Source organism: Rana temporaria, chromosome 4 (genome assembly GCF_905171775.1).
Source record: "Rana temporaria chromosome 4, aRanTem1.1, whole genome shotgun sequence".
Taxonomy (NCBI): domain Eukaryota; kingdom Metazoa; phylum Chordata; class Amphibia; order Anura; family Ranidae; genus Rana; species Rana temporaria.
In genome coordinates, this window is record NC_053492.1 from 319,027,848 (window position 1) to 319,054,736 (window position 26,889).

Genomic DNA, 26,889 nt, shown 5'->3' on the forward strand with positions numbered 1-26,889 from the left:
CTCTTCTTTAGGGAATGTTAAGGGTCTGACCGGCATGCTGAGTAATCACTGACCCAGAAATAAGGAATTGGGAGGCTTTTGTGATACTCACTTTCAGCAAGCTTGTTCTAAATGTGGGACTCAAAAATATTGCAGCCACACACAGCCAGTGCCAGGCAAAGAGTATTTTTCAGAAGGTGGCAGACGCCACTCTTTTTATGAAATGCCTAAACGTCCCCTCATAACCCATTCACACTACTGTAGCACAAAACAGGCCTTGCACATATGTGCATTTTTGCACACAAAGCTGCAGATGGAGCAGCATGTTCATTTCAATTGAGCATTATTTTAAGCATATGCGTTTGTTCGCACACAAAACTGTGTGTCTTGCTTGCTGCATTTAAATTACTGGTGGTGCTTATCCCTATAATAGGCCCTATATAGTAAGGCGCAAAAAGAAAAGTATATGTATATAAATATATATCTTTATATTTAGATAGTCAAAGCTTAGCAGGTAAACCGGCCAGGCTTGTTCTGTCAGCTTTACAGCAATGAATGGCTAAATCATTTCTGAAGTCTGCTATTGCCTCACGTTTTTCTTGATCTTAATAGTTGGCTTACTTGTCTGTTTACTGCAGCAGTGTCTGTTGTCTTTGTTATACACATTTTTTTATTATTATTACATAAAATGTAGTATCTGTGCATACTGAAGACCATAAGTCACAAAAAGCTTTAAAACACAAGGAATGGTAAGCATGTTTTTAAATGAGGTAACCATAATTTGCAAACATCATTGGCTCATGGCTGAACAGAACTGTCACTCTTAACCTGGTGTGTGAGCTTTGTGAATTGAGCCTAATCTTATATTTTGGGGGCAGATAAAGCCCAATTGTTTGATATTTGTTTATTTTTGGTAGGTAAAGATCTGAGATTATGTTACTTTTAACAATTAACTTCAGTTTTTTTTTTCTAAATGTTATCCCCTAGTTAAGACTTATAAAAAAATATAGTATTTATTTTGCTACGAATATAAAATCCCTGCGTTCAGCTCTGTGCAGTGGTTTTGCACAGAGCAGCCCAGATTCTTCTAATCTCGGGTCCCCTGCTGATGCCCCTGGCTGCTGTCTCAGCCAATGAGGGAGTGAAAAAGGGTCCCAGGCAGCCGAGACTGTCCTGCAACAATCGCTGGATTGAAATGGGCTCAGGTAAATATTAGTTGGGCTGAGGAGGGCTGCTACACACTTAATATACGCACCAAGATAAAAAAAAAACTTCTGACTTTACAACTAGAGGTAGACCGATATATCGGTCGGCCGATATTTGGCCGTTTTTGTGAAATCGGCATCGGCCGATTTTTGTGAAAGAATCGGCCGATTTGCGGCTAAAGTGTCCGGCCCGCATGGCCGCCTGCCCTGCAGTACTGACCCCGCTCCCATGTATCCGATTCCTCCTATCTGCACGGCCACCACAGAAGGAATATAGATTTCACTGGCATCACGCCGTCCGCCGTGCCCCGCCCCCTCAGCGTGCTGTATTAGGGACAGGGAGAAACAATCAGTGGCTTACAACTGCCGCCTGACTAATGTAACTCCCCCAGCAGGAATGTTTTCCTTCCCTGCTGGCATTACACCAAGTTCTAAACAATGATTGGCTGATCCGCTCATCAGCATGCACCTAGCCTATTAGGTGCATGCAGATAGAATTGGATTATGATACCCAGCATGTATGGAGGGTAAGTTGCCCAAATTATGTGCTACTGTGCCCCCCTGCAGAATTTATTTAAACTCCTTTTAAAAGGGTAACCTGGCTGAGGCTGGCATTGTGAAGATGGATGAGGATGACTCTGGGTGGATATGAGAGTTACATTGTGGAGATCCTCTTCACAATGTAACTCTGATCCCCACACACAGAGTCATCCTCATCCATCTTCACAATGCAACACAATCATCTTCATCCCCACCCAGCACCACCCATCCCTTTCCACAACACATCCCCACCCATGCCCAGCACCATCCATCCCTCTCCACAACTCATCACCACAACGCATCCCCACCCACGCCCAGCACCATCCATCCCACTCCACAATGCATCCCCACCCATGCCCAGCACCACCCACCCCTCTCCACAATGCATCCCCACCCACACCCAGCACCATCCATCCCTCTCCACAACGCATTCCCATCCACCCCTCTCCACAACTCATCACCACAACGCATCCCCACCCACACCCAGCACCATCCATCCCACTCCACAATGCATCCCCACCCCACCCACCCCTCTCCACAATGCATCCGAGCCCATGCCCAGCACCACCCACCCCTCTCCACAACGCATCCCCACCCACACCCAGCACCATCCATCCCTTTCCACAACCCATCCCCACCCACGCCCAGCACCATCCATCCCTTTCCACAACACATCCCCACCCACCCCCAGCACCACCCACCCCTCTCCACAATGCATCCCCACCCACCCCTCTCCACAATGCATCCCCACCCACCCCTCTCCACAATGCATCCCCACCCATGCCCAGTGTATTTTTTTTCTTTTTTAATAATTGAGGTGGCACTGATGGGCACTAATGAGGTGGCACTGATGGACACTAATGGGCTGAACTGGTAGGCACTGATGAGGTTGCACTGACAGGCTGAACTGGTAGACACTAATGAGGTGGCACTGATGGACACTGATAGGCTACACTGGTGAGCTGCATTGGTGGGCACTGATGGACACTGATAGGCTGCACTCCACCTCTCCACCCTAAACAATAACCTCCTCCCCAACCTAGATTTTCTGATATAATGGAAAAAAAAAATCGGCCTAAAATATCGGCCGCAAAAATCGGCCTAAAATATCGGCCATCGGCCGCCCCAATTTTGGAATATCGGCATCGGTATCGGCCAGAGAAAAACCCATATTGGTCGACCTCTATTTACAACCACTTTAAAAGTGATTGTTAAGTCTTGTCCCCCCCCCCCTTTCTCTAAAAATAAAAAACATGTTATACTTGCCTGCTCTGTGCAGTGGATTTGCATGGTCTTTGTATGCATTTGAACATGCATGGAGTCAGTGGTATTAAAAACCATGCTGGATAAACAATGGCTATTCCTTTGAGAGCTCTGTAATGCTATACAGTAGTTTTTTTTCCCCCCCAACAAACATTGTGCACTGTGCATTTTCAGCCAAAATATTTTCAGATACACAAACAAATTCTGTAGACAAATAAACTTTCTAATATTGTAAGACCTCATGCACATGGGGCGTTTTTACAGCTGTTTTTAGCTGCTTTTGCAGCTTAGAAACACCTCTCTATGTTACCCTTGGCCTATGGCCTCATACACACACAGGCTTTTAGGAACTGTAAGTGGCATAGGCGTTTTCAAGCAGCAAAAAAAAAAACCACACAGGAGGTTTCTGAGGCGTGGAATTAGAGCTGTAAAAATACCCAATGCTGGTAAAAGCTGCTAAACGCGGCTTAATGCTGGATACAGCCACGTTAAGCCTTGTCAAGCATTTCTCATGCCTCTTTTCAAAATAAATGGTTCCCTATAGGAGCCCATTGATTTGAAAAGAAGTTGCACCAGAAGTCAGATCATGATGATCCGACTTGGGGCGTGGCTTGTGTGCTCAGGATCTTGAGGAGAAACCCCTCGCCAAAATGTAAAAAAAGGGGAGTTGGGTTCCCTGCCCCAAGACTATAGCAGACCCTTATCTACGGGAGCGACCCCCCTGGACCATACCAGGTGGTGACGTCACAAGGGGGAGGGGCCTCCGGATGATGTGACTGGGTGGCCCTGCCCCATGTCTATACAAATAAAAGCACACGGCGGCCTTAGCATTACACTGGGAGTGCACATTGAGACAAAAATCGGAGGAAAAACAGAGAAGACAGCGCAGAGAGGGGGAGAAGACGTCAGCGGAGGAGGGAGAAGATCCGGAGGATGAAGACATCGCCGGAGGGAGAAGAAATCCGAAGAGAATTACTTTAAAAACCTGTGTAGCGTTTTCATTCTTGACACTTTTTTTTGGGGGGGGGGGGGTGGGTAGGGGTACAATGTACCCCATACTCATTCACATAGAGTGGGGGGCCAGGATCTGGGAAATTCTGATAGGGGGGTGGATTCCAGATTCCGATAAGCCCCCCCGCCAGCAGACCCTGACAACCACCGACCAGGGTTGTCGGGAAGAGGCCCTTGTCCCTATCTAAAGCGCCTCTCCTGTCACACCAGTGTGAAAGCCCGAGTGCTTTCACACGGGTCGGTGCGCTTGCGGGACGTAAAAAAAATAAATAAATCCTGCAAGCAGCGGTGTATACAAAACCTATATGCAAAATGTATCAGTGTTAAAAGGGCCCTAAATCTACTCCATTATGTACAGCAAAGGTGGGTCCCAAGAGAGGGATTATGCAGGCTCTGTGCACTACAAGGGCTGGTTCACACCACAATTTCTGCATGCGCAGTTTTTATGCGTTTGTGATGCGTTCCCGGGTTTTTGTCCCTCTTTTGTTATTGATCTCAATTGAGAATGTGTGGGCTGATGCATTTTGCCTTGTTCCAGATGTGTTCTATACAGAAAAAATGCAGCATGTTCTACTTTTGTTGACTGGTGTGAACTAGGGCCATTAGAATCTATGTTCAACACTGTCCATGCATTTTTGATGCAGAAAAAAAAAAAACCGCAACGGACTGCATCTGGTATGAACCGGCCCTTAAAAGTGGTTGTAAAGACAGTTTTTTTTATCTTAATGCATTCTATACATTAAATGGGGTTGTAAAGGTAAAAAAAAAAAAAAAATCCTAAATAGCTTCCTTTACCTTAGTGCAGTCCTCCTTCACTTACCTCATCCTTCCATTTTGCTTTTAAATGTCCTTATTTTGTCTGAGAAATCCTCACTTCCTGTTCTTCTGTCTGTAACTCCACACATTAATGCAAGGCTTTCTCCCTGGTGTGGAGTGTCATACTGGCCCTCTCCCTTGGACTACAGGAGAGTCAGGACGCTCTCTACGTTGCAGATAGAGAAAGAAGCTGTGTGTTAGTGGGCGTCCTGGCTCACCAGTAGTCCCAGGGAGGGGCGAGCACGACACTCCACACCAGGAAGAAAGCCTCGCATTACTGTAAGTTACAGACAGAAGAACAGGAAGTGAGGATTTTTCAGAAGAAACAAGGACATTTAAAAGCAAAATCAAAGGATGAGGTAAGTGAAAAAGGACTGCACCAAGGTAAAGGAAGCTATTTGGGGGGGGGGGGGGATGTACCTTTACAACCCCTTGAAGATAAATTGACTTCTGTGTGCATCAGCCCCCCTGAGCCCGCTCTCAATCTAGCGATGTTGCACAAGAGACTCGGCTGTCCAGGACTCTCACTCCTCATTGGCTAAGACAACAGTGAAGTGGCATTGGCTGTCAAAGTCAGTAAGCCAATAAGGAGAGAGAGAAGGGTCGGGGCCAGGCCACGGCTCTGTGTCTGAATGGACACACGGAGCTGCGGTTCAGTTCGGATGACCCTATAGCAAGCTGCTTGCTGTGGGGACACGCAACAGGAGGGAGGGGCCAGAAGCACCAAAGAGGGACCCAGGAAGAGGAGGGTCAAGGCTGCTCTGTGCAAAACCACTACATAGCGCAGGCAAGTATAAGATGTTTGTTAAAAAAGCCTGGGTTCACACTTTTCCGATGAGGGAACCAGCGTGATTCCAGTGCCAGTTCCAACATCACATCTCCCTCGCAGGAAATACACACTGCCCTCTGCGAATCACTGCGGGTGTCAATACAAAGTTATTGACAAACCCCCATATTAGTTCGCAGATCTCAGTGTGAACTTTGAATTCGAACAAGAATCAGATCGCACCCATGCCATTACATTCTAGTGCGGTTCCTGCACCTTTTTCATGCGAATCCAATGCAAGTTCAGCCATACAACTGTATGGCTGAACTCGCATTGCACAGACAGCGCCTGTGATCTGCATTGCAATATGGTGCGAATCACATGCGATGTCTGTTCCATTTCATAAAATTTAAATGGAGGAAGAACTTAATGCATCTAAACACTGTGCAGATTTTTACATAATAGACGCATGTAAAGAGGAACTTTCTAATGCAGGATTTCCTGTCTAGATGATTAGTAATCTCACTATAGCTGTGTGCAGAAAAGTGATCAGATCATGTGTTTAACAAAATCTTGTAGCACTGAATGTGCAGTAATATATATTATAACAATAATAAGACAATTTCTCTGGTCACATTGTAACATATAGTGCGCATTCACACCTGAGCGTTTTGTAGCCTGAAGCATGAAGCTCCAAAACGCTGGAGGGGAAAAAATCCATTACTCTCTATGGAGATGGTTCACATCTCCACTCCAAAACGCCTGAAGCTCAAACAAGTTCTGGACCCTTTTTTGGGCTGATTTGGGCATTTTTAAACGTTTGTATTCCCATAGAAACAAATGGAAACGCTCGATTCAAGCGTCTAGCGCGACTACGGGCGTTTTGTCACTTTAATCTGTTCTGTGAAATAGAATATTCACCCAGGAAGAAGATAAAAAAATCTAAAAACATAGCAACAAATGATGAAAGAGATGATCATTTTTCCTATTGGCTAAAATAAAAAACGACAAAGCTCAAAAAAACGTCGGACAACGCTGTATGCAAACGCGTGAATACGCGCGAAAAAACGACCGACATTGCTACGCTCAGGTGTGAATTCAGCCTTAGATTGTATATATTACTGAATACTAGTTCAGTCCATGTAACATTTATGTTGACATCTCAGCACATGCTTGTATTTATTTACAAATATTTGAAACAATTCTAAAATATTATAAATAAAAATGTTGCGTTCTCCACCTATCTTCATCTACAAAAAGGGAATGAGACCAGCATTTCCTCCGAGATTCCTCAGAAATATAACAGCATTCACTCTTGGGTGTATTAGGAGCCTTTTTGTGTGTTTTTAGGAACAGTGTGCCCTATAGGAGCTTATTTGGGGCAGGCATAGGCGTGCAACACAGGGTGTGCCTGGGCACACCCTAATCACCCTGTGCTGCACAGATTTCCCCTGCTGCTTGGCTGCAGAGTAAGGCTGCATTCACACCTGAACGCAGCGTATTGTACCGCGATTTGCCGCGACAAATTGCAGCGTTTTGTCCCGCGATTTGCCGCGACAAAACGCTGCGTTTTTTACCGCGGTTTTCGCTGGAGGGGTGATTTACACATTGTCGGCTATGGCCGAACGCCGAAGCCACCTGAAAAAAAGGGTCAGAGACTTGTTTTGAGCTTCAGGCGTACGGCGTTTGGCGTGGAGATGTGAACCATCTCCATAGCCGACAATGTTAAATCACCCCTCCAGCGTATTTCAGGCTGCAATAGCGTCGGGCGTAAAAACGCCTAGGTGTGAATGGAGCCAAAGGGTTTGGAGAACCTCTGTCACAAAGTCTGTGGGGCTTCTAAAAACATTTAATAAATGTATTATTGTAAAAAATATATATATATATATATATATATATATATATATATATATATATATATATATATATATATATATACAGTGGACAGTACTATATATAGCTAGCCCTAATGCAGTAGGCTGTGCACACCTATGGGGCCAGGATAATGCAATTTTTGGCCCCACAGACCTTATGGGATCACCTGAAAAGCGCACTCTCCCATTAGCCTGCATTCACGCCTAAGCAAAGCATTTGCCTAGCGATTTTGAATCTTATTTTGGGTGTTTTACAAGCACATGTATCAATCTTCAGACGTTCATTTCCTGGGCAGGGCAAAAAGGAGCAGTTCTAGAGATGAAGAGTTTACAGGCACACCCATTAAAGCCTATAGGGCCAAAAACACCTGAAAACAAACACAAAAAATAAAATAAATAAAAAAGGGGAGAGAGAAGCTCGTGGAGCTTTTTGATCGTAGGACATCTGATCATACAAGTGTGAGCGGGCAGAATTAGAAAGAATGGGATTCTGTGTGTTTATGTGTAGCCAAGCATAGGAAACAAGTTGAAACAAATGCGCAGGTATGAATGGGGGCTCAAAGTCTATGGAGCCAAACACACTTGATTCTGTCTACATTCCCCCCCCTCGAGCAACAAGTGCTATAAGGAGCTCTGAGTGATTGAGCGCTCAGATGTGTACGGGCCCCATGTAAAACAATAGGAGTCTGGATGATGAGCATTGTTGCAAGACAAGGTGTGAATGGGACCTGTGTGCACAAACTAACAGTAGAAGCACCAAACACCATCCATAGGCAGGGTCCAATCAGCCTAGTACAGTGAGTGCTCAACGTACGAGTCGGGAGATATTTACACTCACCGGCCACCTTATCAGGGGATTTAAGGTAGGATTTAAGGTAGTTTGAACGTGGCATAGTTGTGCCAGACGGGCTGGTCTGAGTATTTCAAAAACTGCTGATCTACTGGGATTTTCAAGCGCATCCATCTTTAGAGTTTACAGAGAATGGTCCGAAAAGAGAAAATAACCAGCGAGCGGAAGTTGTGTGGACACAAATGCTTTGTTGATGTCAGAGGAGAATGGGGAGAATGGGCAGACTGGTTTGAGGTGATAGAAAGGCAACAGTAACTCAAATAACCACTTGTTAAGACTAAGGTATGCAGAATAACATCTCTGAAAGCACAACACATCAAACCTTGAAGCAGATGGGCTACAGCAGCAGAAGACCACACCAGGTGCCACTCCTGTCCGCTAAGAACAGGAAAGCAAGGCTACAGTTTGCGTAGGCTCAACAAAATTGGACAATAGAAGATTGGAAAAACGTTGCCTGGTCAGAGGAGTCTCGATTTTAGCTGTGACATTCTGATGGTAGGGTCAGAGTTTAGCATAAACAACATGAAAGCATGGATCTACCCTGCCTTGTATCAGCGGCCCAGGCTGGTGGTGGTGCAATAGTGTGGGGGATCTTTTCTTGGCTCACTTTGGGTTCCTTAGTAAGTGTTCGCACAGTCCATGCATCGGGAAATGTCTCCCTGTCTGTAAATTTGCGCAGTGTAGTGCCGACTTCCTGGCGGGCTCTGCACATGGACAGTGCGAACACGCCGGTGCTCATCCCTACTCCTTAGTACCAATTGAGCATTGCTTAAACCCCACGGCCTACCTGAGTATTGTTGCTGACCATGTCCATCCCTTTATGACTACAGTGTACCTATCTTCTGATGGCTCCTTTCAGCAGGATAATGCATCATGTCACAAAGCGCAGATCATCTCAGCACTGGTTCCTTGAACATGACAATGAGGTCACTGTACTCCAATGGCCTCCACAGTCACCAGATCTCAATCCAATAGAGCACCTTTGGGATGTGGTGGAGTTTGCATCATGGATGTGCAGCCAACAAATGTGCAGCAACTGCGTGATGCTATCATGTCACTATGGACCAAAATCTGAGGAATGTTTCCAACACCTTATTGATTCTATGCCACAAAGAATGAAGCTGGGTTCACACGAAGGATGAGCTCCGGCGTGTCCGCACCTCCCATGTGCAGAGTCCGCCAGGAAGTCGGCACTGTTTAGCGCAGCACAGTGCCGACTTCCTGGAGAGCTCATACGCGGGAGGTGCGAACATGCCGGAGCTCATCCTTAGTTCACAGCAGGGATTCCGGTGCGCCTCTGTTCATCATTTCAGCCTGAATTTGGACCTGAACGGAGCCAAAGACACAACGGAGATTGTGACCAGTTTTCTATGGAGCCGGGTCACACATCTTCTGACATGCAAATTGGATACGGAAAAATCCGCCATAGTGTGAACCCAGCCTAAAGGCAGCTCTGAAGGCAAAAGGGGGTCCAACCCGATACTAGCAAGATGTGCCTAATAAAGTGGCCAGTGAGTGCGAAATTTTATAATAATATTATATATATATATATATATATATATATATATATATATATATATATATTTGTTTTTTTTAAACATGCAGCACGCTGCATTTTTGACTTTACAGACTTGAAAACTGCATGTACGTGCGTTTTCCTGTATAATAACAGACGCTTCCTTTTCCAGGCAACATCAACACTTCCCAAAAAATGCAAAATGTATTCAAAGTACGCATTACATATATGCATGAACCACACATAATCAGGTCAATTGAAAAACAATTCAGGAATAAAGTAGCTCAGCGCTGCCATCATCATGCAACACAATCCACAATTGTACGTTCCACCTGACGGTCTCAGTGTGTGTGAATCCAATTTAAATTGAGCCTAAATGAATGGAAAGGGAAGTTATGGATATCCGATTGTTTGCGGATTTATTTGTTTTGATGGAATCCTGCATCTATTAGAAGAAAAAAATAAAGCCCTGTCCTTCAAAAACAATTCAATCAATGGAATATCCATAACTTCCTTTTTGATCAATTTAGGCTCAATATAAATTGGATCATACACTATGCAATCTGATTATACAATCTCCTTTGGATCTTCCATCATCTCTGAAATGCAAGATCATTCCTGATTGGATAGATAGGTGTGTCCTCCTAATATATCGTTTTGGCAAATCTAGAGGAGATTGTATAGTGTATAGTATGTCCACCCTTAGCTTTGTATTATGACATGCTATCCAATCACTCTCCGGTTCTTGCAGTACTGAGTAGATGTAAATCAGACTGTATAATCAGTGATAGTACTTTCCCCCCACGACTCTAATGGATTATACTATAAACCAGAGCACTTACCGCAGTAGTGCAGACAGGTAGTTCTCCCGAATCATAGTACGCTGTGTATCTACACTCCGCACAGCTCCGCTCATCCCAACTTCTCTCTTGATGGGACAACACACACCTCACCATCAGGACACTCCATTCTCTCTGCGGGGGGGGCACCTATGTCTTCCACATAGCTTCACAGATCTAACTGCGCTCAGTCAGACACACTATAATTATTGCACTAGTACTCATTACAAACAAGTCGTTTTGTGTTTAGTACGAGTGTATATGGCCGCTCCTGTTCACTTGTCTCCCCCCACTGCTGTGAGGTAGATGAGCCGACCCGGACCGGCTGCATGTAAACACATTGGAAGGGGAGGACTCTGAGCTGTTGTATCAATGGAACCACGTGCAGTGGGCGGGGCATAGTATTACGGCCTCGAGTGGCCATTGGTAGAGAGGAATGCTACTGGACATGCCTTATCTTTAGTCTTCGTCCAGTCTGCTATGTGTGGTGGATGGAGCAGACAGTGTGCCTGAGGGGGAGATGTTTACCTGAGTAGGAGATGTATTACTGAGGGGGAGATGTATACCTGAGGGGGAGATGCATTACTAAGGGGGAGATGTATACCTGAGGGGGAGATGTATTACTGAGGGGGAGATGTATACCTGAGAAGGAGATGTATACCTGAGGGGGAGATGCATTACTAAGGGGGAGATGTATACCTGAGGGGGAGATGTATTACTGAGGGGGAGATGTATTACTTTACTGAGGGGGAGATGTATACCTGAGGGGGAGATGTATTACTTTACTGAGGGAGAGATGTATTACTTTACTGAGGGGGAGATGTATTACTTTACTGAGGGGGAGATGCATTACTAAGGGGGAGATGTATACCTGAGGAGGAGATGTATACCTGAGGAGGAGATGTATACCTGAGGAGGAGATGTATACCTGAGGGGGAGATGTATTACTGAGGAGGAGATGTATTACTGAGGAGGAGATGTATACCTGAGGGGGAGATGTATTACTGAGGAGGAGATGTATTACTGAGGAGGAGATGTATTACTGAGGAGGAGATGTATACCTGAGGGGGAGATGTATACCTGAGGGGGAGATGTATACCTGAGGGGGAGATGTATACCTGAGGGGGAGATGTATACCTAAGAGGGAGATTTATACCTGAGGGGGAGATTTATACCTAAGAGGGAGATGTATACCTGAGGGGGAGATGTATACCTGAGGGGGAGATGTATACCTGAGGGGGAGATGTATACCTGAGGGGGAGATGTATACCTGAGGGGGAGATGTATACCTAAGGGGGAAATGAATACCTGAGGGGGAGATGCATACCTGAGGGGGAGATGCATACCTAAGGGGGAAATGAATACCTGAGGGGGAGATGCATACCTGAGGGGGAGATGCATACCTGAGGGGGAGATGCATACCTGAGGGGGAGATGCATACCTGAGGGGGAGATGCATACCTGAGGGGGAAATGCATACCTGAGGGGGAGATGCATACCTGAGGGGGAGATGTATACCTGAGGGGGAGATGTATACCTGAGAGGGAAATGTACAGTTGTGCTCATAAGTTTACATACCCTGGCAGAATTTATGATTTCTTGGCCATTTTTCAGAGAATATGAATGATAGCACAACATTTTTTTCTTTCTCTCGTTAGTGTTTGGCTGAAGCCATTTATCAATCAACTGTGTTTACTCTTTTTAAACCATAATCACAACAGTAACTAACCAAATGACCCTGATCAAAAGTTTATATACCCCAGTGATTTTGGCCTGATAACATGCACACAAGTGGACACAAAAGGCCTGTACACACGATCGGATATTCCGACAACAATTGCCCGATTGATGTGTTTGTCGGATAATCCGATCGTCTGTATGCTCCATCGGACAATTGTTGTTGGAATTTCCGACAACAAATGTTGGTTAGTCATGCTCTCCAATTGTCCGACAACAAATGTGTTCCGTCAGATTTTCCGATCGCGTGAAGAAACATCCTTCTAAAATCCAAAGTACAAACACGCATTATCAGAACCAATGCTAACCATCGGACAACATTAGCAGAAGTTGCCCAAAGGGTGGCGCTAAAGAGTAGAAAAACAATGTAGTTTAGTGTATGTTGGCTGAAAAACTTCTGCCATCTGTATGCAGAACCATTTTCACGGCCAACACCCTTCGGACAAAAATCCACGGATTTGTCCGATGGAAGTCCTCACCTGTGATCTGTTTGCTTGTAATTGGTGTGTGTGTATAAAAGGTCAATGCAGACCCTTGCATATTTCATCCAGTGCTGCACTGATGTTTCTGGATTCTGAGTCATTGGGAAAGCAAAAGAATTGTCAAAGTATTTGCAGGAAAAGGTAATTGAACTTTATAAAACAGAAAAGGGATAAAAAAAGATATCCAAGGAATTGAGATACCAATCAGCAGTGTTCAAACTCTAAATCAAGAAGTGGAAAATGAGGGGTTCTGTTGAAACCAAACCATGGTCAGGTAGACCAACTAAAATTTTAGCCACAACTGCCAGGAAAATTGTTCAGGATGCAAAGAAAAACCCACAAATAACTTTGAACAGGTGAAATACAGGACTCTGAAAACAATGTGGTGTGGCTGTTTCAAGATGCACAATAAGGAGGCACTTGAAGAAAGATGGGCTGCATGGTCGAGTCGCCAGAATTAAGTCATTACTACACAAATGCCACAAAGTATCCCGCTTACAATACGCCAAACAGCATAGAGACAAGCCCCAAACCTTCTGGCACAAAGTCATTTGGATTGATGAGACCAAAATTTAGCTTTTAGGCCACAACCATAACGCTACATTTGGAGAGGAGTCAACAAGGTCTATGATGAAAGATACACCATTCCTACTGTGGAACAGAGGTGGATCGCTGATGTTTTGGGGATGTGTGAGCTACAAAGGTACAGGAAATTTGGTCAAAATTGTTGGCAAGATGAATGCAGTATATTATCGAAAAATACAGGAGGAACATTTGCATTCATCAGCCAGGAAGCTGCACATGGGATGTACTTGGACATTTCAACATGACAATGATCCAAAACACAAGGCCAAGTCGACCTGTAATTGGCTACAGCAGAATAAAGTGAAGGTTCTGGAGTGGCCACCTCAGTCTCCTGACCTCAATATCATTGATCCACTCTGGGGAGATCGCAAACGTGCAGTTCCTGCAAGACAGCCCAAGAATTTACAAGAACTGGAGGCTTTTTGCCAAGAGGAATGGGAAACTTTATCATCTGAGAAGATAAAAAACCTTTTGTGTGTACGTGGCATTACAGTAAAGAACCCTATATTCAGTTTAAAGTGGATGTAAACCCGAAAATGTTATTTTAATTTTTTGATGTCACAATGTACAGTATAAGATTTCCTATCATCTGTGCCCAATCTTGCTACACAGAGTTAATCCAGCTCTGAGCAATCCTCTTTTATTGTTCAGTGAAATAAAACAGACTTACAGAGAAAAACCTTAGTCCGTTCCGCCCCCTTGCTGTGAATGGTTATTTACATATCTCATGCACTAGCCTGGAGACGGGCATTATTTTTTAATTCCCACCCCCACTCCTTTTCTGAAGTCATGTGGTTACTTTGACTTGATGTTAGTGATCATTGCAGAATTTACATCCAGTCAAATTCCAGAAAAGTAACCACCACAGGTATACACAGGAAAAAATGCATTTTGACAAATGGAGTGTAGAGGAGGGCGGGAGCCTACTGGCTTCACGACTCCACCCACAGAGCTCCAGACAACAGACCCACCCACAGGATCTGCAGTTTTTCAGTTCTTATAACAGACAGAGGGGATACATTTGACAGGTAAGGATACATGCAGGAGGCATGTCTATCCTTATAGATCAATACTATGGCAGTAGTTTTAGAAAGGATAAGAGTGGGTTTTCATCCACTTTAAGGTTAAACCTCTTTTCCTCTAAGGGTAATGAGTGGGCATTTGTCTTATTAAACTCTCTTTTGGGGAAAAGTTTTATCCCCATTGTGGGGTCATCAGTACGGCATTTGTAAATTTAAAATGATATCCCCTCTCAAGCATCTATTCTCCAGAGAGAATAAGTTCAGTGCTCGCAACCTTTCTTCATAACTAATGTCCTCCAGTCCCTTTATTCGTTTTGTTGCTCTTCTCTGTACTCGCTTCTCTGTACTCGCTTTCCAGTACATCCTTCCTGAGGACTGGTGCCCAGAACTTGGCAGCATACTCCAGGTGCGGCTGAACCAGAGTCTTGTAGAGTGGGAGAATTATTTTATCTTTTGAGTTAATCCCCTTTTTAATGCATGCCAATATTCTGTTTGCTTGGTTTGCAGCAGCTTGGCATTGCATGCCATTGCTGAGCCTATCATCTACTAGGACCCCCAGGTCCTTTTCCATCCTAGATTCCACCAGAGGTTCTCCCCCCAGTGAGTAGATTGCATTCATATTTTTGCCACCCAAATGCATTATTTGACATTTTTCCACATTAAACCTCATTTGCCTGAGGAGGAGATGTATACCCGAGGAAGAGATGTTTCCTGGCCCATCCTCACATCAGCACACAACGGGTTAAGTGTTCCCTAAGGCATGATTCTTACTGTTGGGGAGCGTGGCTTGCTGTGACACGTCACTGATCGTGTTCTTGATGACAGGGAACACGATCAGTGACAGTGTGAGCTAGGCAGAACGGGGAGATGTGGTGTTTACACTAACATCTCTCCGTTCTATATCTCCATGAGACGATCGCAGATATGCCCGTGGCGTGCGCCCACAACAACCGCTTCTTAAAGGGGACGTACAGGTACGTCCTTTTGCCTGCCCGTGCCATGCTGCAGACGCATTTCTCTAAACGCTAATAGAGTTGTTTCCACTTATCCTGTGAAGGGATAGGATCCAGGAAATTGGCACATGCATTTATGCCAGCATAGAAGATGCCTTGCCAAGCTCAGGGTGCATTTTGGGCCTGCATGCAGTCTGCAGTGGCAGAGAAATAAAATTGCTATATACTAGCATCCCCAGCAGTTTAGGGTTCCCAAAAACATAGTGTTAGCGGGATCAGTCCAGATATCTGCTAGCACCTGCGTTTTTCCCTTCTGCCCAGCCCAGCATGGTCTTTGCATTGGTGAATGTTTTGAACGCTACCATACACTAGTGGAGTTTTAGCGTAGGGTACAGCACTGCACAGACTAGGACACACTTACACAGGGTCTCCAAAGATGCCATTACATTTTTAGAGACCCAAACCTGGAACTGTTACAACCGTTAAAACAGTTACAAATAAAAGTGTAAAAAAAAGAAAATGTTGAAAAAAAAAGACAAAAATAGTTGTTGTTTTATTCTTTCTCTATTCTCTTTCTATTGTTCTCACTCTATTCTGCTCTGTTTTACTGTATTTTTAACTGTAATGTTTTATTGTTACTATGTTTTATCATGTTTGCTTTCCAGGTATGTAATTATTTTATACTTTACTGATTACTGTGTTTTATTGTTAACCATTTTTTTGTTTTCAGGTTCAGCTGCAGCACTGATTTATTTATCTTGACAGCAACCGCGTTTGCTCCCACGATACGTAAATCAGCTACTCCAGCGCTGTAGAAGGTGATTTTACCATCACAGTTATAAAAAAGAGCATATATGCTGAAGCATTGGGGCAGGGGAGGGGAGCAATTTGCTCCTAACATTAGGGGTGGATTGCCCCCATGCTATATTTTAGGCACAGATTGCGTTACATTTTTTACTATGTTTTTTTGTATTTGCTTGGAAGTATGGTATGTCTTACTGTTATACTGTACTGTTACTTTGTTTTATTGTTAACCATCATTTGCTTAGCAGATACGCCATTCAGCTGCAGTACTGATTTATTTATCTTGACAGCAACAGCATTTGCTCCCACGATACGTAAATCAGTGACTCCAGCGCTGTAGGAGGTGATTTCAACACCACTGTTAAAAACAAAATGGTGCATGTATGCCCATCATTAGAAGTTGGTGGATGAAGGTCGGTATTCTAATGGTGGGCATACCCACCGATCAATCTCTTTTTTTCGTTCAGCCCACAGTTTGCATGAAAAAAAAGATTACAATATATGCCCAACGTACTGGTATGTTGCTGGACTTTGAGTGGTTATACCAGAATGACCCCTTTGGGTTTAGGTATCATCTTGATATCATTCTTCTCAGCCAGCAGTCGGCTTTCATGTAAAAGCAATCCTAGCAGCTAATTAGCCTCTAGACTGCATTTACAAGCAGTGGGAAGGAACGCCCCCCCACCACCTTTCATGGTTTTCTCTGGCTCTCCTGTCCCAACAGGGAACCTGAGAATACAGCCGGTGGTTCCACCAGCTGACCACAGAGCTTATCAGAGGTCAGAACAGCTTCAATCATCTATATGGCCTAAGAAATCGGAAGCTACAAGCATTTCATGATTTTGCCGGATATAAACAGCGCCATTGGGAAAGCATTTTATCACACCGATCTTGGTGTGGTCAGACACTTTGAGGGCAGAGGAGAAATCTAGAGTCTAAACAGCAATTGCACCATGCATTTGAGGTATCACCGCAAAGGTAAGATCGGCAGTAATTTTAGCAGTAGACCTCCTCTGTAAATCTAAAGTGGTAACCTGTAAAGGCTTTTAAAAATGTGTGTAGTTTGTCGCCGCTGCAGTTTTAAAGCATGTCGTGTTTGGTATCCATGTTCTCGGCCTAAGATCATCTTTTTTATTTCATCAAACATTTGGGCAATATAGTGGGCCAGATCCACGAAGCTTCTTTCCGGCCGGCGTAATGTATCTCAGATACACTACGCCGCCGTAACTTACAGCGTATTTCCCGTATTCTCAAAGAATTTGCGCCGTAAGTTACGGCGGCGTAGTGTATCTGTGTCGGCGTAAGGGAACGCAATTCAAATGGGTGAGATGGGGGCGTGTTTTATGTTAATACGTCTTGACCCGACATAAATTACGTTTTTTCTGAACAGCGCATGCGCCGTCCGTGGGGGTATCCCAGTGCGCATGCTCGAAATTAACCCGCAACAAGCCAATGCTTACGACGTGAACGTCATTCTACGCAAAGCCCTATTAGCGAACGACTTACGCAAACAACGTAAAATTTTCAAAATTCGACGTGGGAACGACGGCCATACTTAACATAGGATACGCCTCATATAGCAGGGGTAACTATACGCCAAAAAAAGGCTTACGGAAACAACGTAAAAAATGCACCGGACGTACGTTCGTGGACCGCCGTATCTAGCTAATTTGCATACTCAACGCGGAAATCGACGGAAACGCCACCTAGCGGCCATCGTAAATATGCACTAAGACGTACGCCAGTCGGATCTAGCACAGCTTCAGGCGTATCTTGTTTTGTGGATACAAAACAAAGATACGCCAGAGCAAACTAGAAGTTACGCGGTGTATCAATAGATACGCCAGCGTAACTTCTTTGTGGATCTGCTCCAGTGTGTTTTAGTGCATTAAAATTAAAAAAGGTTAGCTTTTTCCCCCAAAAAATGCATTTGAAAAATTGCTGTGCAAATACTGTGCGAGAAAAAATGCAACACCCACCATTCTAATTTGTAAGGCCTGTGCTTTAAAAAATATATATAATGTTTGGGGTTCAAAGTAATTTTCTTGCAAAAAAATTATACAAAAAAAATGTAAACAAAAAGTGTCAGAAAGGGCTTTGTCTTAGACCCCTTTTACACTGAAGCGTTTTTACAGAGTTTTAGCGTTAAAAATAGCGCTCTTAAAAGGCTCATAAAACGCCCTCCATGCATCTCAATGGACCCTTTCACACTGAGTCCTGCAAGCAGCATCTTTGGAGCAGCTTTTGAAGCCTTAAAAAAACGCTCCAAAAACGCCCCTCTCTATTGAAATTAATTGAAAGCGCTGTAAAAACGCCTTACCCTTTCACACTGAGGCATTGAACTGACGGGGCGTTAAGAAAAGTCCTGCAAGCAGCATCTTTGGAGCAGCTTTTGAGCGCTGAAAAAAAATGCTCCAAAAACGCCCCTCTCCATTGAAATGAATTGAAAAGCGCTGTAAAAACGCCTTACCCTTTCACACTGAGGCACTGCAAAAACGCCCTAAAAATTTAGGGTCTTAGCGGTGCTTTACCAACACATTGGGATTGCAGATGAGGCTTCGCTTGAATAACGCTGTAATAACGCTCGAAAAATGCCCCAGTGTGAAAGGGGCCTTAATGTGGTTAGAAGAGTGGGTGACATAAGCTTCTAAATGTTGTGTATAAAATGCTAGGACAGTTCAACCCCCCCCCCCCCAATAACCCCATTTTAGAAAGTAGACACCCCAAGCTTTTTGCTGAGAGGCATGTCGAGTCCATGGAATATTTTATATTTTGACACAAGTTGTGGGGAGAAAAACACTTTTTTTTTTTTTTTGCACAAAATTGTCACTAAAGTTGTTTTGCTCAAACATTCCATGGGCATATGTGAAATTACACCCCAAAATACATTTTGTTACTTCTCCTAAGTATGGGGATACCACATGTGTGAGGCTTTTTGGGAGCCTAGCCGCGTACGGGACCCCAAAAACCAACCACCGCCTTCAGGCTTTCTAAGGGTGTAAAATGGTGATTTCACTTCCTCACTACCTTATCACAGTTACGGAGGCCATGAAATGTCAACATAGCACACCCCCCCCCCCCCTTTTGGAAAGAAGACACTTCAAGCTATTTGCTGAGAGGCATGTTGAGTCCATGGAGTATTTTATATTTTGCCTCAAGTTTCTGGATTTTTTTTTTACAGAAAGTTGTCACTAAATGATATATTGCTCAAACATGCCATGGGCATATGTGCAATTACACCCCAAAATACATTCTGTTGCTTCTCCTGAGTACATGGATACCACATGTGTGAGACTTTTTGGAAGCCTAAATGCATACAGGACCCCGACAACCAAGTACTGCCTTCAGTCTTTCTAAGGGTGTACATTTTGGATTTCACTCCTCACTAGACATGTGCAATTTGTTTAGTTTCTAATTCGTTTAAATTCGGAAATTCGTTAATTTTGAATTTTCGTTTTACAAATTTTTTAATACCCGAATTTCGGTATTTTTAACTTCCGAATTTTCGTATTTCCGAATTTTCGTATTTCAGAATTTTTAAATTTCCGAATTTCGGAAATACGAACATTTTTTTTTTTTTTTTTTTCATTTTAAAAATCCCGAATTTTAGAAATGTTTCGACATTCGGGATTTTTCATGCAATTCATTTTTTATTTTCGATTTTTTCAATTTTAGAAATTTCGAATTTTTCATTTTCGATTTTAAAAATTACGAATTTTCAAATTTTTCATTTTCAAATTTCGGATTTTTCAATTTTCGAATTTTCGTTTTTTTTTTGAATTTTTCAATTTCGAATTTTCCAATTTCAAATTTTTCGAATTTTTGAATTTCGTATTTCCGAATTTTTACATTTCCGAATTTTCAATTTCGAATTTTCGTTTTTTTTTTAATTTTCGAAATTCCGAATTTTCGAAATTTCCAATTTCAAATTTTTTATTTTCGAATCTTTCAATTTCAGAAATTTCTAATTTTTCATTTTTCTAATTAATTCCGAAATTGTGGAATTTTCGTTTTTCACGATTCTCGCAGCGTAACATCTTGTACATTAAAACAAAAAAAAATTGGGCTAACTTTACTGTTTCGTGTTTTTTTTATTTTTTATTATTATTTATTGAAGTGTATTTTTCCCCAAAAAATTTAATTTGAAAGACCGCTGGGCAAATACAGTGTGACATAAAATATTGCAGCAATTGCCATTTTATTCCCTAGGGTCTCTGCCCAAATATATATAATGTTTGGGGGGGTTCCAAGTAATTTTCTAGCAAGAATATTGATTTTAACTTAAGAAACAAGTGTCAGAAAAAGATTTAGGGGCAGATCCACGTACATCGGCGCATATATAGGCCGGCGTAGCGCATCTCATTTCCGCTACGCCGGCTCAACTTAGAGAGGCAAGTACCGTATCCTCTGAGTATTTGCGCCGGCGCAACGTAAATTCCGAGGGGTAAGCCGGCGTAATTTAAAGTAGGAAGGAAGTGGGCGTGTTCCATTGAAATGAGCCGTGACCCCATGCAAATGAAGGGCCGAACGGACGGCACATGCGCCGTGACGCTGACTGTGTTCAACGCCTCTCTGCGCATGCTCAGAACTAGGCCCGGCGTAATCGGTGAGATACGAACTAGGCCCGGCATAATTAGTGAGATACGCCCAGGGCATAAATACGCCCAGACATGCGCCCGTCCAGTGCAAAAGTACATCCTCTTGTTTCCTCCCCTGAAGCAAGGTACTTTTGCTGGTTACTTTACTGCTGTTTGTTTTTGAGCCATGTCTGCTCTAGCAGCTAAGAGGAGGAAGTTGAATTATTCCCCACAGGAGAAGGCAGTGATTATCAGGGCCATGGCCCAGTATGATATTTTTCTCCATGGGGCAGAGAGTGCCAACACCACCCAGGCCAGGAGGAAGGAGATCCTGGCGCAGATTGCCACAGATGTGAATGCTTTGGGAAGTGAGGTCAGGACCCCAAATGACATTCTGAAAAAGATCAATGATTTGCGTCACCTGGTGAAAGGTAAGCTGGCCAGGATGAGAGCTCATGCCAGGGGCACTGGAGGGGGACCAGCAACTACCCTGACCTTGACTCCTGAGGAGCAGGTGGTTGCCCAGTGCCTCCACAGGCATCAAGTGGAGGGAGTTCAGGGCTTTGACTCCGTTGAGGACAGGTAAGTGTGTTTTATCTCCTATCTGGTGTGTAGCATGTGTGGGGGTGGAAGGGAACATGTGACAAGTGTGTGGATCCTCCAACATGTGAATGTTTTGTGTCATCCACAGATGTGCAGGAGGGTGCTGGGCCATCTGGCCAGTCCACACCATCCCCCGGACATCAGTCTGGGTCAGACCACCTGGCAAGCCAGGAGTCATCTGTGGAAGGGAGTGGCCACACCTCTCAGGAGGTGGTTGAGGAGGAGGTGACCAGTGGGAATGAGGTCAGGCTCCATTTGGAGGAGTCTTCCCCTTTGACTGGGACCAGTCAGCCCACCATCAGGGGTAGCCGCTCCCGCTCCTCCCCCAACAGGGCTTCCCCCCCAAGGGTCTCCCCTTCTCCCAGGCCCCAAGCCACTTCAGGACTCAGGAAGGTGGCTAGGAAGACAAGGGGGTGTCAGATGTTATCCCTGACCCCCTCAGGAGGGACCAGACCCGCTATCTGGGTGAGGTTGCCCAGAGTATGGACCACATGGCCCAAAACATGGCCTCCGTGAAGGAAGCTGTGGAGGAGTTGGGCTGCAATTCCTCAGCTGTGGTCACCTGCCTGGCTGATCTGCAGGCCACCACAGCAGGCCTGGGTGAGGAGTTCCACGCCCTGACAGAGGCTGTCAGGGACAACACGGCAGCCATCCAGGCGGGGGTGCGGCTGCATGTGGACACCAATGTGGTCCTCACCCGCATCGCCCTGGCGTTGGAGGGCAGGCTGCCAGGCGTGGAGAGACCAGGGGATGCTCCTCCTCCTGATTTCCCCCCCCCCCATGAGGAGCCGTGGCCGCCGCAGGCGTGGGGCACGGCAGCGCCGTTAATTATTATTTTTTTTTCTTTTCGACTCAGGTTATGAGTGTTTTGTTTCTTTTTGTCATATACTCAGGTTATGAGTTTTTATTTTATTTTTGTAGCCAAAGCACACGGTTAGTAGTACAGGCTACAGTGTGACTGGTGTTTGAATGTGGGGGTGACATTCCTGCCGAAAAAGGGGTGTCACCCTTGGTTGTCGGGGAGAAGTGATCCCCAGGACCAGGGAGAAATGATCCCCAGGTCCGTGTGAATGGTGTATGAATGTACAGCAACATAATTGGAGCCTTGGCGTGGCGTTGCTGCTCCCAAGTCCTGATTGGTGGACTTGGGCTAATCCAATGTGATGAGGATGTGGGGTGTGTGCTAGGGACCACAGTGGTGTGCATGCATGCATTCTCCTTGTGCCATGATGAATGTGTGTGTTTAACCTGCAAAGATGCCTACTTTGAGGCATCTCCTGACTGCTCTTCCCTCAGAAGACGGGGTAGCCTCGGTTAGGGGGGGATTGTCTGGTTCAGGGGTCAGGTCATCACGTAGGTCAATCTCCAGGCCCTTTCTCACAGCGAAGTTGTGCAGCATGCAACATGCACCGATGATCTGGCACACAAAGTTTGGGGAATACAACAGGGTACCCCCAGACTTATCCAGGCATCGGAAACTGGACTTCAGGAGGCCAAAGGTGCGTTCCACCACTCCACGGGTACGTGTGTGTGCATCATTGTATCTTCTCTCTCCTGGGGTTTCCGGATTCCGGAATGGAGTCATGAGATGGGGTCCAAGTGCATATGCAGAGTCACCTGGAAGGGAAAAGACAGGAGGATGTTAGTCATGCATGTGCCCCTCGTGATGTCTGCATCATGGGGGCGGACAGTCATGCCTCACACCCATGTCACTCACCAACCAGCCAGCTGTCCCCATACATGTTCTGTTCGAATTCTGTTGGGATGGGGCTTTGACGGTATATGTAGCTGTCGTGGCTGGACCCTGGGTGTTTGGCACGGACGTGCCATATGAGGCATTGGGCATCACCTGTACATTGATGGAATGCCAGTGCTTCCAACTGCGGAATATGTGCTCTGTGTCACGGGGGGGGCCGTAGTGCCACATGTGTGCAATTAATGGCCCCCACGGGGCGTGGGAATCCTGCAATTCTGTAGAAATCACGCATTGCCTTCATCCGCAGATGCTCCTGGGTGGGTCTGACAATGTGGTGGGCCATGCGTCTGAGTATTGCGGGGATAACCTGGTGCACACATCTGCTAATGGAGGATTGTGCCATCCCAGCCACAACTCCACTTGTACGCTGGAACGAGCCACTGGCAAGGAAATGGAGTGTTGCCAGTACCTTGACCAGTGGCTCCACTGCTTGTGAGCGGTGTGTCTGGCTGGTGATGTCATCTTTCAGGGTTGTGGCTGATTCCTGGATGGCTTCAGGGCTGAATCTGAAAATGCTATACACCTCTGAATCCCCCATGCCAAAGACGTTTATGCGCGGTCGGTATATCTTCTCCCGTGCCCTCCTCCTTCTACGCGCATGTAAAGCCAGTAGTATAGCTATGACCATGGATGCCCCTGGCATGTTGGCATACAGATTGTTGTCCTGCAAGTGTGGATGCTCAGCTCGTCCCTAACGGTGCTGCTGAAGCTGCTCTCCAGCTGACCTGCACACGTCTGGTGCAAAGTTACAGCTGCTATTATGAGGGGTAACTTTAGACCGGACGTATGTCTTATGCGCGGCGCGTAGCCCGTGTCGGGCGCACGTACGTTCGTGGATCGCCGTATCTCTCTCATTTGCATATTTGAATAGCAAAACAATGGTGCGTCCAGCGTATATTTGCGCCCACGATGCGCCGGCACAGAAAAAATCAGTTGGTCGGATATTGTAGATACGACGGCGCATATTTACACTTATGCCGCGCATCTCGAGATACACTGGCGTAAGTGCTTTGTGGATCTGCCCCTTGGACTTTAAGGGCCAGATTCACAAAAGGGATACGACGGCGTTTCTCCTGATACACTGTCATATCCCTGTTTCTATCTATGCGACTGATTCACAGAATCAGTTACGCATAGATAGCCATAAGATCCGACAGGTGTAATTGTTTTACACTGTTGGATCTTAAGATGCAATACCACGGCCGCCGCTGGGGGGAGTTTGCGTCGGGTATGCAAATTAGGAGTTACGGCGATTCCCGACGTTTTTTTGCGTTCGCTACGTCGCCGCTAGTCTAGTTTCCCGTTGCAAAGTTAGTCGTTTTTTTTGGTGCCTTAACTTTACACAGCAATCGTGCTGTATAAAGTATGGCCGTCGTTCCCGCGTCGCTGTTCGAAAAAATGATGTCACGGCGCGCAAAGCACGGCGGGAATTTCGGAAACGGAGCATGCGCGGCAGGTCCGGCGCGGGAGCGCGCCTAATTTAAATGGCACACGCCCATTTGAATTGGCCCGCCTTGCGCCGGAGGCCGCCGACGTAGGTTTTCATCGCAAGTGCTTGGTGAATCAGGCACTTGCGATGAAAGTACCGCGGCTGCCGCTGGGGGGAGTTTGCGTCGTAAACCAGCGTCGGTATGCAAATTAGGAGTAACGGCGATCCACAAAGCTTTTTCCCGTTGTTATGTCGCCGCGAGTGTTAGTTTTCCGTCGCAAAGATAGGGCACCTTTTACAAAGTGGAAAATTATTCCACCATGTAAAAGTATACCCGTCTTTTTCCCGCGTCACTTTTGAATTTTTTTTAAAAAAAATATTTTTCCCGGCGCAAGTCTTTTTTTCACGTCGCGATGCACAAAACGTTGGCGCGTCGTAATTTCGCGCAAAGCACGTCGGTAAATTTGCGTCGGGAGCATGCGCAGTACGTCCGGCGCGGGAGCGCGCCTAATTTAAATGGTACCTGCCCCATTTGAATTGGCCCGCCTTGCGTCGGACGGATTTACGATACACCGCCGCAAATTTCCAGGTAAGTGCTTTGTGGATCGGGCACTTAGACCGAAAATTTGCGGCGGTGTAACGTAAATCGGTTACGTTACGCTGCGCCTGGGCTACGTGAATCTGGCCCCTTAGTTACAATGTTTAATGTTGTTACAAGTTTGGCAGACTGCCCAAATTTTTTCTTTACACAAAGAAGTTTGGGCCAGATTCACATAGCCCGGGCGCAGCGTAACGTAACTGGTTTAAGTTACACCGCCGCAATTTTTCCAAGTTAGTGCCCGATCCACAAAGCACTTACCTGGAAATTTGCGGCGGTGTATCCTAAACCCGTCCGGCGCAAGGCGTGCCCAATCGAATGGGGCGAGTCCCATTTAAATTAGGCGCGCTCCCGCGCCGGACGTACTGCGCATGCTCCCGTCGCAAATTTCCCGACGTGCTTTGCACAAAGTTACGACGCGCCAACGTTTTGTGAATCGCGACGGGTAAAAAAGACTTGCGCCGGGAAAAAAAAAATATTTAAAAAAAATTTGAAAGCGACGCGGGAAAGACAGGTATACTTTTACATGGTGTACTAAGTTTACACTTTGTAAAAGCAGCCCTATCTTTGCGACGGCAAACTAACACTTGCGGCGACGTAACGACGGGAAAAATTTTTGTGGATCGCCCTAACTGCTAATTTGCATACTCGACGCTGGTTTACCGCGCAAAATCCCCCCAGCGGCGGCCGCGGTACTGCATCCTAAGATCCGACAGTGTAAAACTATTATGCCCTGTACACACCATCACTTTATGTGATGAAAAAAAAACGACATTTTCTGTGAAGTAAAAAACGACGTTTTTGAAACTTCAATTTTCAAAGACGAAGTTGCCTACACACCATCGTTTTTCTCACAATGTTCTAGCAAAGCGAGGTTACGTTCCACCACGTTTTTCCATTGAAGCTCGCTTCATAAGTAGCTTCTGGGCATGCGCGGATGAAAAAACGTTTTAAACAAAGTTTTTGCTACACACGGTCAATTTCTGTGAAGTAAAAGTTGACGTTTTGAAAAACGACACATAAAATTTAAGCATGCTTCAATTTTTTTTGGTCGTTTTTTAGAAGACATAAAACGACGTTTTCCCCCACACACGGTCAATTAAAGTGACGTTTTTAAAAACGTCATTTTTTTTCATCACATAAAACGACCGTGTGTACGCGGCATAACACCTGTCGGATCTTCTATGAATCAGTCGCATAGATGGAAACAGGGATACGACGGCGTATCAGCAGATACGCCGTCGTATCCCTTTTGTGAATCTGGCCCTCTATCCCTTTGATCTAAGAAGGAAGCATTAGTTACAATTGGGTAGATTCACATAGATTGGCCTAACTTTAGGGCAGCCTAGCCTTTTTAGGCTACACCGCCGTAAATTAGTTAGGCTAGTAGTGATTCTCAAACCACTTACCTGCTAATCTACGGCGGTGTAGCCTAAAACGAGCGGGCGTAAGGGCGCCTAATTCAAATGACTTGGAGGGGGGCGTGTTGTATGGAAATGAGGCTTGACCTCACGTTTTTTGATGTTTTTTGACACTGCACATGCGCCGGGCGACTACATTTCCCAGTGCGCATTGCGGCTAAGTAGGCCGTACGGGCCTATTGATTTAGACGCGGACGTAAACGACATAACTCCCGATTCGCGGACGACTTACGCAAACGACGTAAAAAATTCAAACCTTGCGGC

At 45.3% G+C, this 26,889-nt stretch overlaps 1 protein-coding gene across 2 annotated transcripts in view; it reads right to left on the bottom strand.

The window, feature by feature from the left end:
• Positions 1 to 10,944, bottom strand: part of FRMD1 (FERM domain containing 1) — a 104,355-nt gene extending 93,411 nt beyond the window's left edge. The window contains exon 1 of one of the 2 annotated variants that reach the window (XM_040350674.1): positions 10,663 to 10,944. The gene's annotated coding sequence lies outside the window, so the exon portion shown is untranslated. The remainder of the gene's footprint in view (positions 1 to 10,662) is intronic. The other variant, XM_040350676.1, reaches the window with a different exon arrangement.
• Positions 10,945 to 26,889: the final 15,945 nt, after the last annotated feature.